This window comes from Corvus moneduloides, chromosome Z, assembly GCF_009650955.1.
Source record: "Corvus moneduloides isolate bCorMon1 chromosome Z, bCorMon1.pri, whole genome shotgun sequence".
Lineage (NCBI taxonomy): Eukaryota > Metazoa > Chordata > Aves > Passeriformes > Corvidae > Corvus > Corvus moneduloides.
In genome coordinates, this window is record NC_045511.1 from 68,327,781 (window position 1) to 68,339,234 (window position 11,454).

At 55.8% G+C, this 11,454-nt stretch overlaps 1 protein-coding gene and 1 long non-coding RNA gene across 4 annotated transcripts in view; one reads left to right on the top strand and one right to left on the bottom strand.

Annotated features, from left to right (window-relative positions):
• Positions 1 to 11,454, top strand: part of LOC116437867 (T-cell activation Rho GTPase-activating protein-like) — a 633,784-nt gene that overhangs the window by 154,417 nt on the left and 467,913 nt on the right. The window lies entirely within an intron of this gene.
• Positions 4,305 to 6,197, bottom strand: LOC116437879. 3 transcript variants are annotated; one of them, XR_004237511.1, is made up of 3 exons: positions 6,005 to 6,197; positions 5,324 to 5,437; positions 4,305 to 4,945 (listed from the first exon to the last, which is right to left on the bottom strand). It is a non-coding gene; the product is annotated as an uncharacterized LOC116437879 (long non-coding RNA). The 3 variants fall into 3 exon arrangements; XR_004237513.1 differs by lacking the exon at positions 6,005 to 6,197 and adding an exon at positions 5,980 to 5,999; XR_004237512.1 differs by lacking the exon at positions 6,005 to 6,197 and adding an exon at positions 5,952 to 5,971.

The following is an 11,454-nucleotide window of genomic DNA, read 5'->3' on the forward strand; positions in this document are numbered from 1 at the left end:
GCACGGACCGACACGGCACGGACCGGCACGGCACGGCACGGACCGGCACGGACCGACACGGCACGGCACGGACCGACACGGCATGGCACAGACCAACACGGCACGGACCAACACGGCATGGCACGGGAAGCCCCTGGCGAGGGCTCTGGGAGCAGCGGCGGGCATGCCGTGCCTGGGCCAGCATCGGTGCCAGAGGGAAAGGACATGTCTCTGTGTTGGCTGGGGAAAGGATGAAAAGGGGAGGTTAGAATACATTCTTTTTGCCTCCTTTTCAGCAGACCAGCTGTTTTGTTCTCGCCATCTCTGCCTGTTGTTGGCAGATTTGGCACATTTCTTGTGATTTGGGGTCAGCAGCAGCAGCAGGAAGGGGCAGCAATTTTGTCAGCATTGTCATCAAAGCTGAAGTGCTGTGCCATGGATGGATGGTGCTTTCCCCAAGGGATTAATGGCCTGCAGCTGTAGCGAACTCATGCCGGTGTCTTCCCAAAGGGCATTGCATTTTCTTTCCTCAGGAATCACTTTTTCTGTTCCTTTTTTTTCCCCTGTCTGGGGAGAGTTCCAATGCAAACCCCTTCTGCAGCCAGCTCTTGTCAATGCAGACACAAAGGAGATCTTGCAATGGACAGAGCCTCCCTAGAGCTGGTGTGGAGAGGTGAAGGGGGAAGCTTTGTCCTTTAGTCTTGAAGTCTTGTTGGGGAGCTGCTTGTGCTCTGGGGGACGGACACAAATGATGTGTATCCAAGGCTTGCAGGTTCATTCATGAGCTTCCTGACACACCACAGAGACTGCGTGTTGGGGCAGAACTTTTTGTCTGGGAACTTTTTGAAATGTTGCTTCAATTCTTCTTCTGTTTTTTTCTTTCTGCAGAACTATTGCCATAATCTTTTGCTTCCAGAGAATCTTTTCCTTCTTTTTGGGGCACTTGCCTCTGCTGGGCTCCCAAATCAGGCCATTTCCCTGGGTTGGGTTCCTTCCCAAACTGAGGAGTAGCCCATGGCCTCCGTCCTCCAAGTGGAACTTAAGGAAGCACAGGGTTTGCTGTTGTGGGAGAGGAGCTCCTCTTTCCTGCCTGCTTTCCCTTTGGGACAGGCTGGGGTGCGTTCAGTTGATAAAGGGAGGTTTAAACTCTGAAGGAGCTGCGTTTCAGACCGCTCCATCCTCGAGCTCTGCTGCGGGTGTCCTTGGACAAAGGCCTCTTGGTGCATGAGCTCCCAGGGGGCAGGTTAAGGAAGGAGGTTGGTACTTCAGGACTGGCGCTGCTGAAAGCAGTTGGTTTGCGGAGGAGCCCGGAGCTGGGAGTGGATCCTTTTCTCACCTGCGGGCAGAAAAGGAAGTTGAAAAGTGGAAATTTTTGTTGGGGTCCCTCCCCTGCCATGGAGCCCTGGGAGAGGGGCGCTGAGGGCACAGACACGGGGCTTCCCTGTCCCTGCTCAGCCTCGTTCCCATTGGTTGGTTTGTGTTCCCTGCGCGGGCAGAAGGACCCTTGGTCCCGTGACTGGAACAGTTCCTGGGCAGAGCTCCGGCCATGCGGCTGGAGAAATAAACATCTCTGAAACAGCTATCAAGAATCTGTCTGTCCATATATATTTCCTTTCCACGGGACTCCTGGTTTGATATATGCGTGTTGCAGTATCCCCACTGCAACAAATTTTGTTTGAGGTGGTGGCGATCAGGAGTGTTCTCTAAGAGATGGGCTTGCAGAGAGGCAGGGGGGGGAGGTTTCAGGCAGGAGCAGCAGCCCTGGTAACAGCAGCAGCTCCAGGAAACCCAAGGAGGGAGGTGTGAGAAGGATTGTCTCTTTTTGTGCAGATCAGCGCTTTTCTCCTCCTTCAAATTTAGCACTCTCAAGTCTTGTGCTAAACTGGATGGGCAATTGTTTTGCCGGTGGGCAGGGTCAGAGACAAAACCACAGGCAATAACTGAAGCAACAGTGTAATCTCCTATCATCCAAAACTGAAAAAAAATCAGAAAAGGATAACCCTAATCCTTTTCCCTTCATCCAGATCCACACATCGGCTGGGGGAAGCTGTCCCAGCAAAGCCCTGCAGAGCCACGACCGGCAACGGGCACATCCTGCGGTGCCTCCACCTTTGCCGGCCACGAGGCTTCCGAGGGCGCTGTGAGAGTAGCCCGGCTTGGACAGTGCTGCAGGAGCATCTGACAGAACTTCTAGTGCAGGGACACCTGATTTCATTCTCCTCTTGGTTTTCTCCCCAAGCCCAGCCAGGGCTCAAGGAGGAACCGAGGCCAGATGTGGCCTTGTCCGGTTTCTTGATGCCGAAAGGTAAAGACACATTCCACCAATGAAGGGATGCACAGATCCCATTGATGGTAATGCCTGCTAAGGAGCAGACCCATAGAACATTTGGTCAGAAGGGCCATCTAGAGGCAACTTTGGCTCAGGGCCTGTTGTTGAGGCCTCAGTCCTTCAGTGTTTTGTGGTGCAAACGAATGCCCTGGAGGGCTGGAAAGGACCAAGTCCCTCTTTAGCACGTTGCAGACAGGGAACGGGATTAGCCCTGCCAGGCCGGGCCGGGGCCAAGAGCAGAAGGCCGGCACGCTTGCCTTTGCCCACAGGCAGCCGTGCAGAGCAAGGAGGCCGCTCCTGCCCGGGGGCTGAGGTGCCCGAAGCTGCCTCCCTGCTGCGCAGCTCTGCGGGGCCCGTGCTGCGCAGCGTCCTGGGCAGCCAGGGCAGCCCGGCTGCCTTGGAGCGCGAGGAGCGTCCCAGAGAAGCTGCGGCCCTCTTGCTTTGGAACTATTTCTCCCAGTCCTGTCATTCATCCAGAGTGTCTGACGTGTTTTCCTTTCTTCTCACAAATCCTAGACAGCTTTTTGAGAGAAGTGACTGATGTAGCTTCTGCTGCTGCTGGTGCTTTAGTCTGCAGGTCAGGGCAGGTGATTTTAACCAAGGATGGAGTCCAAAGGTAACGTTCCAGTTTCTCCAAGTCAATAAAACCATTTACAAGGGGGGTACTGATGCTGAGCAGCTTTCTTAGTTTTTGGAAAGTTGCAATCTTAAAAACCCACCAGGTTTTGCTACTTGAGGATACCAGCAGGAAAGAAAGCACGTGTGATAATGTAAGTGATTTGAGAGCTCTGTGTTGTGCCTTGCCACGTCAGCGTTCGTGACAAGCTGGACACCCCACTCGTAGGTCTGTCGAGTTGAATTCCCCCTAATTGTGTGCAAACAGCAGCCCAGAGATGCCGAGAAGAGCAAGGACGGTGGGTGGGTGTGCACGGACACAGCCGTGGGCTGATTGCTGTGTGGGCAGAAGGCTTTGGACAGCAGTACATCTTCACTCTCCCAAGTTGGAAGAGTATTTCAAACCTACATGAAGTGACAATTCTTCTCATCTATGTAATTTATCCTGTATAGAACAATAATATAGGATATATTTAAATAGATCTAGTATAATAAATAGAGTATATCAAAGATATACTTGATCTTTTCTTAAGCCATTGCCTGTGGGGCTTATAGACCATCTCCTAGCAGTACAATATTTTTGCCTTCTGGTCCTACTTATTATGGCATCAACTCCCCTGGGAGTTCCTTCAGGGAACTTCACTCAAAGGGCTTCCATCACTTCAGCACTTGTGAGAACTTGTTGCTTCCAGTTCTCCTGCATCCTTCTGGATTTTGGAGCATGTCAGCACTTGGGTCAATGGCCCTTCCCTCATCCCTGCCCTGCAGCAGTTACAGTCACTGTGCCCTCGCCCTTGCTCCAGACCCTTTGCCAAAGTGCTGCCAAAGGCAGCGCAGCTGGCTCGGGATCCCTGGTTGCTGCTGCTCTCCAGGATGAGCTTCAGAGGGGCACCGGGAGCGCTCCCTAAAGAGCTCCCGGTGGGACGGGGGTGGATTTCTCCTCCCCGGGTGGCTCCTGGCTGCAGTTCTACGCTCAGGGGAGTCCCGTTTTCTCAGCAGGCCTCTGCAGCGAGCCTGTAGCCAACGTGTGGCTCTGCTGCCATCCCAAATGTGCCGTTCCCTTGCCCAGCCTGGCTGCAGCTGGGGGGGATCTGCTGGGCACAGCTGGAGACTTTATGGCCAAAATCCTCCAGCATCATCCCATTTACATCTGCCCAGTCCTTTGGAGAGCACAATTCTACCCTTCTTTCAGTTGAAACACTGAATTTATTGCAGATTGTTACACTTGCACTGCTAATGTACAAATACACAAAAAGCAACTTCAGTTTAAAAATGACATTTATTTTAAATTGATACAGCTGTGCTGCCAATATATCAACATACAAGTATCAGTTGAAGTTTAGAAAACTAATTTATTGTTACAGTCATGCTATGTAATATATACAGAGATCAACTTCAATGAAAAACGTTAATTTCTTGCAACCCTCTACAACCACTCACTATACACAAATATGAGGTTTAACAATGTAATTTATTACATATTGCTATAACTGTACAGCCCATATACGAATACAGAACTATTGATATCCCTCCCTAAAGAATCCCAGATCCAGAATAAATAAAATTATAGAACTATACAACTCCATATATATATATAAATATGAGTAAATACAGATATAACCATAACAATATACAGATTTAATTATGTATTACATATATCATGACATCTAACATGAAAAATACATTCCATACATAACAAACCTATCGATAAACATAGAACTATCAATGGACCAATAAAAAATCCATACAGGCCCAGCAACAGAACTATACAGCTGCACAACTGAACAAGTATGAAAATATGACTACAGATGTAATATAACAACATACATACATATACACCTATACAAATATCAGTTTACATATGTAAATATCCATATACTTCTAGCTCTCCCAGTCCAACTGTAAACATCTAGAACTAGAACTAGATCGGGAGGGATTGCAGGCGCCGATGTTCCCAGGCTCTCTCTCCCTCTTCCTCCCGCGCAGCGCAGCTCTCCTGGACGGGGACAGCAGATGGGACACCTGGCAAGCAAAGGGAACACTGAGTCAGGATCGGGACGTTTCCCTTGGCGGCACCTGCACTTCCATCAGGGAAGAGAAATCTCAGAGCCTCCCCAGGAGGCTTAGAAAGAAAAAGCAGGCCCAGCGGGCCAGGCTGTGGCGAGCGCAGCCCCGGCGGGACCGTCCCGCAGCCCCCGGCAGCGCGGCACAGCCGGCACCGCTGCCGGGCCCTACCGGCACAGCTGCCTTGCCCAAGGACAGCCCCTGTGCCGCCCGGGGCAGCCGCGCTGAGCGGCCCCAGCACGGGCAGGGCCCGCTCCTGCCCAGCCGGCCAGTGCCCGCGGCCAAAGCCCACGCCAGCCTCACGCCCACCCTGCCTCAGCGGCCCTGGGGCCTCACCCAGGGTCTCGGGCGGCAGCAGCAGGTCCATATTCGCTGCTCTTGCTGGCGGCCTTCAGCTTCTCCCTGCTGGCTCCCGTCACTCTCCGGCTCTTCTCAAGGACTTCAGGGCAGCTGTGGCAAAAGCGGAGGCTCTGGAATTGGTTCCAAGGGCTGGCAGAGCCGCAGGCCCGGACCCCACTGTGCTCCCTGCTGGCTCCCTCCATCCCCTCAGCAAACCCCCAGTCCTGCCAGTTCTTCAAAGTTTTCTCACCCCCCCTCACTCCCTTCAGATCCATCGAGTCCCCTTAGACCTGCCACCCCCCTCAGCCTGTGCCTCTTCCCTCGCGGGACTTCTACCCCTCAGTCCAACCATTCATTCCCCAATTTTCCCGGTTCCCTCAGCCCCACTGTTCCCCTCAGCTCCCTCTAGAGCCCTCGGTTCCTGCCACCCTGCTCAGTCCTCCCAGTTCCCTCAGTCCTAACACCCCCCTTAGCCTGTGGGGACACTTCCCTGTCCCCTCAGTCCCCACCATCCCCAGCAGCTCCTCCACACCTCTCTGCTCCACCATTCCCTTCAGCTCTCCCAGTCTCTTCAATCCCACCATTCCCCTCTGCTTCCCCACCATCCCCACAGCCCCACCAGCACCTCAAAGTCACCGTCCCTTCAGTGTCACCTCTCCCCAGCCCCCTCTGTCTCACCGTCCTCCAGCAGCTCCTCAGGGCACAGGGCCTGCGGCCACCGGCAGCTCCCACGCTCCAGGGACACCGGGGCTGCAGCTGCTGCTCCGCCCGGCCCGGCCGCCAGCTCGGAGCCAGCACAGGAAGAGGGGACAGAGGGGGCACAGGGGCAAAAGCAAGAGGTGAGAGACGAAGCAGAGTAGAGAAAAGAGCTTAAAAAGCAGCCTGTATTTATTCAAATATCTATCAATCTATCTAAAGCTCCATATACCTATAGCTATATAAATATAACTGTGCCATTTATAACTATACATATATAAATGTAACTTCACATCTTTAAATGCAACTACATATATAAAAAATAACTTTATAACTCTACAACTACAAATATATATTTAACTACTCAGATCTGTAACTACAACTATCTAGACATTTAAGTTCAACTACATAAATCAGGGGATTGCACCTGCCTAATGATCACAGGCTCTCTCTCTGTCTCTTCCTCCCATGCAGGACAGCCCTCTTGGAGGGTCGATCAGATGGAATCTGGGAAGCAAAGGCAACACTGAGTCAATACCCAATGGCCCTCATGCGCATTTCCCTTGGGCAGCAATTGTCCTTCTATCAGGGACTGTAAAAGGATGGCCTGAAAGGGCCATCACTTGGGAATTCACTTGGAAATTTGAAGGTTGCTCTTTAAAGAACAGGGATCCTTTCAAGTTTTCAAAACCTCCAAAGGTTTGAAGTGTCCCAATAGAGTCTCAGCACCCACAGTGCAAATGGCACCCACGAGAGCCTGAAGCACAGACAGTCCCAGCTCCCACACAGAAGCCCAGCCTTGCTCTTTCTCTGTGCTGACAGAGCACACCTCAGTCCTCACTGGAATGGCTGAAGCTGAAGGGTGCTGTGAGCTATGAACCATTACCTGGGACCTACAAACTGCCCTCTGCAGTGAGCAACAGCGGCTCCAACTCGACCATCAGCTCTGGCAGAAAGAGCTGGGAGGGAAAGAGCTCCCCACGAGGCCTGCAGGCTGCACCAGCTTGGCTAAGGAATGGATCCAAAGTGCTCCCTCTGTCCTCTTAGGTCCTGCTGATCTGGGCTCATTCAGGCTTTTCCTTTTGTGACTGGATTTGTGATTTTTCAATGGGTTGGCCTCTGATGTTCAGCTCCTTGCTTTTCTTGTGTCTCAGGACAGATACCAGCAGACTGGTACTACCTTCAGTCGGTGATTTGAGACCAAATGTTTGGACTTTTAGCCTGATGTTTTGCCCTTTTATTTCCCCTGTTCCTTCAAGAGTCCTTCGGCCCGGCCTCCACCCTGCAGCAAATTCATCCAAGGACTTCACAAAATTGGGACAGCCAGGTTGGTGACACAGCTCCCACAGGTTGGGTTTATTCACGGCTCTCTGGCCACAGCACAGCACTCGGTGTCAGTGCCTCTGGAGAAGCGTGGAGGGCAGGGCTCGGGGAGGCTGTGCCAGGGCAGGATTTGACCTAAAGCACCAGGAAGCACCAGCCCTGCAGACAGAACTCAACTCTTCTCATCTCCCTTCCTGCCAGAGGCAGGCTCAGAGCAGCCACCTCAGAGCTCTCTAAAGCAGTGTGGGCTCTCTCCTTACCAGGCTCCTCAGGCTCTGGGGAACTGTTCCTGCAGCTCTCGGTGCCAGGCAAAGCTCCCTCTGCTGCAGCCCTGTTCCCAGCCTCCCCTCCTGAAAGACTCGGCAGCAACATTAGCATTCCCCTTTGAAGGAAACCAGAAAGAAAGAAACCCAAAGATCACTCCGTATTTTCTTGGAATCCCATCAGGGATACAACAAATCTTCTTCTCCACTCCCAACAGGAGGGGAACGCTGCCCAAACCATTCATGTGACAATCGTTTGAAACTCAGGATTCGTGTGACCAAGGTGCAACTGAAGCTCTTACAAAATGACCTTGGAGGCAAACGGTGAACTCGGAAAACCAGGAGACACCAAGGGAGGGGACGTGCCTCACACTCTGAGCCTGGCTTCTCCCCAGCCTGTAAGAAATCAGCCAGCAGAAAGCCTGGGGCCCTCCTGCTTCCCAACACGGCCATCGACAGGGGCAGAGCTCGCTGCCAGCACTGCCCAGGGCTGGGTGCTGCAAAACCTGCACGCAAAGCACACATTTCTGCCTTGCTCTCTCACCAACCCCCCCACCCAGCCGCTCAGACCATCAACCACAAGCGTGCTTTTTGGAGCCCTCTGCTGCTGCCAGCCCGTATGGATGATCCGGGCAAACGTTTATGGACCTAGGGTATTTCACAGCATCAAATTTTCCCAGTGCCAAAAGTCTGTAAAATCTGGAGGGTACCAAAGAAACCAACCCAAAAGACGTGAAAAGCCAGACCAACCCAAGTTGTGTTTCCTAATTCCACTGAGGAAGGAAATGCCCAAGATTAAGCACCTGCAAAGTTACCTTTAGACAGAAGGATATTCTCACTATGACCACTTCCAGAATAGTCATCTCCTCTGGCAACAGCCCTGTCCACCAGAATCCTAAAGATTCTAAAGATGGTTCAGAGCTTGCAATATTTCCTTTTATTAGGGAATAAAATGCCTTTAAAAACTGCTGTGTGGGGGTTTACAGAAGACAGCACAACTTGAGAACAACATATTGGTAAATCCAAAAAGCCCCACTCCCCACCTTGAGTCTGCCCTTCCTCAACCATAAACGTACTGCAGGCAGTGGGGCTGCACACGAATAGAAAGAGAGACATTCTCTGGCCAACATGTAGAACAGCCTGCAAAAAGGCCTGTGCCAACACAGACACTCTCAGGCAAGTCTGGGAAGAGGCAAGAGTTAAGAGAAATGGGATTCCTGATCCAAGACTGCATCTGTCAAACAGAAGGAGCAGAAAGCTGCAGCTCCAGCCCATCCCCAAGCATCGGCTCTGGCAGCGCCTGCACGCTCAGGCACGGCTCACACAGCAGCAGCAGCAGCAGCTGCAGCCCAGCCCTTGCTTTGCCTTGGCCTTCCCACCCAAAACAGGCAGAGCCCACGTCTGCTGCTCTAACAGAGGCACCTACTCGCATGCCCCTCCCTGCAGGGGACACTTTGCCTTCAGTGGGCAAATTCTCCCCACACTCTTCTCTTCTGTCCCACCAAACAAAAGCCTCTTAGAACCTACAGAGCATCACCACAAATGCCCCTGCACCAGTGGATTCTTCCCAGCAAAAGGAGCACCCAAACGTGTGCCACCACAGGATCACAACCTCTCATCCTCACTAAGGGGGGAGACTTTGTCATCCCTCTTCTTTTAGAATCTTGCTGACCAACAAAGAATTCAATCACTAAATAATCATGAAATCAACTAAAGAAGCCTTTGCAGGCAATGTTCAAAAGCTCTCAGCCCAGCCCCTTCATTCCCATCCAGTGGGGTTACCTGAGCAAAGGGAGACCTTTCAGCCACGGATCTCCTGGATCTCCCGAATCATTGCCTCGACCTGAAGGCCCAGATCCGCTGAAGGCAATTCCTCTTGCCCAGGTGCATTCCGTGTCTTGCTGGAGGTCGTCGATGCTGCACAAGCAGCACTGCCAGGTGGAGCACTGGAGGCTGAACTGTCCGGTGGTGGCTGCAGGATCCAAACACATTGGTCAGGCTCCAGAATGGTGGCTTTTGGGACACAGAGCTCGATTGCTGCCTTGCAGCAAACATCACAGGAAGCACACAGGAAACCAGGACAGAGATTCTTCCGGCTTTCCAAGATCCCCCTTCCTAGCAGGTTTGACAATTTCTGTCTGGGAATGACAGAGCGTTGTGGGGAATACTTCAAACGGTCACTTTTCACGACCTTTTGGAACACTTTTCCTACCTGATGGCTTGCAGGCTGGGGACTGCTGCTCCGTTTGGAGCTGCTCTCGAAGCTGCACGGCGGGGATCCTGAGCAGCTCCCGCCCGGCCGAGGGCGGCCGGTGCGTCCAGTGTGGGGCTGCTGGAAAGCCCAGGGCGGCAGCCCGGCCGGCGGCGGCTGCAGCCCGTACAGCTTCTGTGAGGCGGCTCAGCCCCTCCCGCCCTGACCTGGCAGCAGCGGCTCCCCGTAGAGCCCGAGGAGCTCGCAGGGCGGATCCTGGCACCTCCCCTCGGCAGGCAGCGGCCGCTCCCCGTACAGCTCCTGGAAGCGGCTGGGCCCGTCCCGCCGGGCCGGCTGCGGCCGGTCCCTGTGGAGGAGGTGGAAGCCACAGGGCGGGCGCGCGGGCCAGGAGCGGCCGCTCTCTGGGGGGCTGCTGGAAGCGGCTCGGCCGCCGGCTGCGCAGCTCCCGCCCGTCCGGCAGCGTCCGCTCCCTGTGCAGGAGCAAGAAGCCGCTGGGCGGCCGCCCCGCCGGCAGCGGCGGCCGCTCCCGAGGCAGCGCCTGGAACCGCCCGCGCCCCTCCGGCCCCGCCGGCCGCGGCCGCTGCCGGGGGCGCTGCTGGGAGCCGCAGGGCGAGCGCCTGCGCCGCTCCGGCCCGGGCGCCAGGCGGTGCTTGCTGGCCCTGCTCCGGCGCCTGATGCGCAGCAGGAGGTGGGGGCGGTCGCGGCGAAACCAGGGGTTCCCATAGTGGACGATGGCCCCGGCACCGCCCGGCACAGCCGCGCCAGCCCGGCCCGGCACCTTGTAGAAGCCGTAGCGGTTCAGCTGGCGCACGATGCTGCGGAACTGCGTGGCTCTGAAGGTGCGCGGGGCCGGCCCCTGGACGCCGGCCGAGCTGAGCAGCTCCTGCTCAAAGCGTGCGCGGTCGATGAGCAGCCCCCGGCCCTGGCTGTCCCAGCGCACGGAGCGGACGCGGGGGCTGTTCGCCAGGCGCCACAGCTTGGCGGGGAAGGTGCGGGCGTCGAGCCCGGCGGGCAGCGGCAGCTCGGCCATCGCGCCTGTCGCCCACTGGCGCCGCAACGGCCGCAGCGCAACGGCCGCAGCTGCAGCGGCGGCGCGCGGCCTGAGGGGGGCGCTGCGCTGGGCCCCGCGCGGGAACGAGCGGCACAAAGCCGGGGCTGCGGGCACAGCGCGGGCGGGGCGGCTCCCGTGGCGCTGCCCGGGCACGGCACGGACCGGCACGGACCGACAGGGCACGGCACGGCACGGCACGGACCGGCACGGACCGACACGGCACGGACCGGCACGGCACGGACCGGCACGGCACGGACGACACGGCACGGCACGGCACGGACCGACACGGCACGGCACGGACCGGCACGGCACGGCACGGACCGACACGGCACGGACGGCACGGACCGCACGGCACGGACGCACGGCACGGACCGGCACGGACCGGCACGGACCGGACACGGCACGGACCGACACGGCACGGACGGACACGGCACGGCACGGCACGGCACGGACGGCACGGACCGGCACGGACACGGCACGGACCGACACGGCACGGACCGACACGGCACGGCACGGCACGGCACGGCACGGACCGGCACGGCACGACGGACGGCACGGCACGGCACGGCACTGCACGGCACGG